Source organism: Tupaia chinensis, unplaced genomic scaffold, assembly GCF_000334495.1.
Source record: "Tupaia chinensis unplaced genomic scaffold, TupChi_1.0 Scaffold144031_1, whole genome shotgun sequence".
Taxonomy (NCBI): Eukaryota; Metazoa; Chordata; class Mammalia; order Scandentia; family Tupaiidae; genus Tupaia; species Tupaia belangeri.
Genome location: NW_006203883.1, coordinates 129,333 through 132,680, shown reverse-complemented (window position 1 = coordinate 132,680; position 3,348 = coordinate 129,333). Strand labels below are relative to the sequence as shown.

General features: G+C 39.6%; 1 long non-coding RNA gene across 1 annotated transcript; it reads left to right on the top strand.

Moving 5' to 3' along the window:
- The first annotated feature begins 980 nt into the window (after window positions 1-980).
- Window positions 981-2,578, top strand: LOC114005579 (uncharacterized). Its single transcript, XR_003547417.1, has 3 exons — window positions 981-1,111; window positions 1,839-2,067; window positions 2,380-2,578. It is a non-coding gene; the product is annotated as an uncharacterized LOC114005579 (long non-coding RNA).
- Window positions 2,579-3,348: the final 770 nt, after the last annotated feature.

The following is a 3,348-nucleotide window of genomic DNA, read 5'->3' as shown; positions in this document are numbered from 1 at the left end:
GTTGCTATAGCACACATGTGCCCACCAGAGAGAGACAGAGACAGAGAGAGAGAGAATAAGAGGGAAAGTGAGAAAGCAAGCTGCCAGGTCCAGGACTTGAACCGTAGTCAGGCATGTGAGAATCCAGTACCTTAACCACCATGCCACGCACTGGCCCCTCTGTCAGCAATTTGAACTGGGAAAACAAGATAGGTATCAGTTAGCAGTGGAAGCTAGAGCTAAAGTCAGCAGAAATGGTCAGACTGTGACGGCCATATGTAAACTATAGGAGGACAGCAGAAACCATGAATGAGTAAAAGTGTAGGTGAGTAAAGGACAGAGAGGATTAGGACGCTGCTGAAAACAGTACAAGAAGTGAGGAAACACATGAAGAAGAAGAAATGGAGAGAACATCTGAGAGTTTCACCAGTGGCAGAGAGACTTGAACTTGGGTTGAGGTTCCATAGCTGTTGTACGACCAGTTCTCATTTTTTTATATGGCAGGTTAAGATTGAGTTCTCAGGTTTCCTGTGACCTTTCTTTCTTACCTCCCACCAGGCTATCCTTATAATAAAGTATTACCCAAGTCTCTTTCTTCTATCTGGAAGACTCCACTTAAAACAGTTGGGGTCTAAATAAATAAGTAGTTACATAGTTCACTGAGCAAACAATAATGCTTTTTCTATTACTAGGAACAAGTATCTAATGTAAAATTATTTAAATTCTATTTAATTTTGAAAAGAGTCAATTTGAGGTCATTTATATATTAGAGCCAGTGTTGTGGAAGACAGTTAAAATCACATTAGATGGGAGAGGAGTTAAAATAACATTACATGAAAGATTTATAGCAAGAACCTAAAAAAGAGGAAAATTTAATAGTGAAAATAAAAGTCTTTATTGAACACCTAGGCTCTGCATCATTATATCATTATTATCACTGTCATGACACTTACAGTAGCCTTATCAGGTGGATCTTCTTACTCTCACTTTACAGATAAGAACATTGAGGCTGAGGGAATTGAATAGCAGAGCCAGGGGTTCCAACTAGGTTGTTTGACCCGAAACCTACATCCTGAATTCTATGCTGCAGTGACTTTATTTACTTGGAACTTTCCAGCTATGTTCCCAACTGGTAAGTAGCTTGAGGCAGTGGCAAAGGGCAAGTGGACAGCATCTACAGAGCTGCTATTGGTGGAGCCAGCAGCCCAAGAACCAGATCACAGGGGACCCTAGAAGAAACCCTGGATCTAGACCTTAGAGGTCATTTGAAGGTATTCTTAGGAAATGCTGTAGGAGAGAGAGAGAGATGGAAATTATTGAGGGAATTCTCATTCCACACTCCCTTAGTATCCAGAACTTAAGGCATTGTTGTTGTTCTTGTTTTTAAGAATGATTTTATTTAACTTTTATTTATTTATTTATTTAATTTGACCAGAGAGGGACAGAGTGAGAGAGAGAGAGCGCATAAGCCTTCAGGTCCGGGACTCAAACCATGGTCAATCATGTGGGAGTCCAGCTCCCTTAACCACCATGCCACCTGTTGGCCCTGACCTGAAACCATTGTTAATACAGGAGGCAGTCATGCATTGGTAACAGACATGGGCTCTGGATCCAGGCATGCCACTTACTGTGAATGGGACTCAAGGTAAGATACTTGAGCTGTTTGCTTCAGTTTCTTCATCAATAAAAGGAGACTTTATTCAGAAATGATTTTATTTATGTTTCATAAGGCTGTTATGAGGATTAAATTATTTGATATCAATAAGGCCCTTGAAAGGATAAGTGGCAGATGGGAAGAGTTCAATAAATGTGGGTTGTCATGCGACAGTTCTTTTCCTTTCACTATCTCCCTCTGCCAGGTCCTGTCAAGCCACAAGTGGGTGCCGAGGAGCAGTGAGCCTCGTCTTTGTTCTCAGACTCAGATCATTGGTACTACTGATCAAACCAAACGCATCTCATCCTGACTCAAATTCCTTACCACATATTTCAGTAACAACAGCAACTAATAGCTCCTAAATGTTTAGATAAATGCCAACCACATTCCTCAACTCTTCACATAAATCATAATCTTCATCACAATCTGATAAGGTAGGTGCCATGGGCCTCCTCACTTCACAAATCAGAAAAAATGAAAACAGTTGTAAAGTTATAGATTTCTTTTTTTTTAAAGATATTTGTTCGGCTAGACCATGTCTGAACATCTGTGAAACCTCCCAGAGGAGCACAATCTCTCTTTTTTTTCTTTTTTAATTTAACAAATTAAAACAGAATGAAAAGCCAAATGGAGTCTGTGCATTGATACACAAGACTCGATTAGCACGAAAACATGGGTGTTTACTGAACATACAGTGACTGGGTTAAGACGAATCGTTTCCTTCCCTCTCAAACTGCCTCATTTAGACCTCCATTTGACTACTCAGCCACGGAAGTCAACTCTGCTTGAGAAGGAGAGGGATTCCTAGAAGTGAATGTGACCACATGAGGCAATGCAAATGCGTCAAGTATTTCCTCTTATTTCCACCCTACTAGAGATGAAGTAGACCTGCTCATGTGTTTATAGCATACCTCTTTTTGTAGTTGAGGACCATTACTGCTTCATTCTAAGATGCTGTGTTTCTACAATACTGCTGCTTAATAAATGACCCTGAAATTCAGTGGCTTAAAACAATGAACATTGATTTACTTTTAGTTTGTGGGGTATTAATTAGGGCTGGGGTTGACTGTGCTCTCTCACATTTCTGGAGATTGGCTGGCTGTCAATAGATCAAAGCTGGCTGGGAAAACTTGGTTCTGTTCCACGTACCTCTGCTCCTCCAGTGGGCTACCCCAAGCTATGTCAGAAGTGCAAGATCGAGGGCAAGACCAATCATGCAAACATTTTTTTGATGACTCTGCTTTTTTAACATCAGCTTACATTTTATTGGTCAAAGTCAGTCACATGGCCAATCTGTAATCAAGAGGTTAGGAAATGGATTAGATTCTAACACTTCAGTGTGACAAACTCCCTGGACAGAGGAAAGGGTGATGAATTATCAGTAGAATAAATCATCGCTGAAATCGCCACACGTGTCTTTTTCTTAAGGGAAAATAAACACTCAAAACCAATATTTTGAAAATTTTGTTTTTATTTAAGTTAAAATGATATATATGCGAAAAGAGTCAAATGTTTTAATAAGACCTTTAGTCTTACTAAATTAATCATTAGTCCTCTTATTAATTGTTAGTCCCCTAACGATTCCAGCTCTTTAGCTATTTCTTTTGCCATTAGTCTCTGTATTTGTTAAAATGCTGGCACTGTTACTTCTTTTTTCTCTTTCTTTTTCTTTTTTTTCCCCAGAGGGTGCCTGTGTGCATACGAGAGAGAGAATA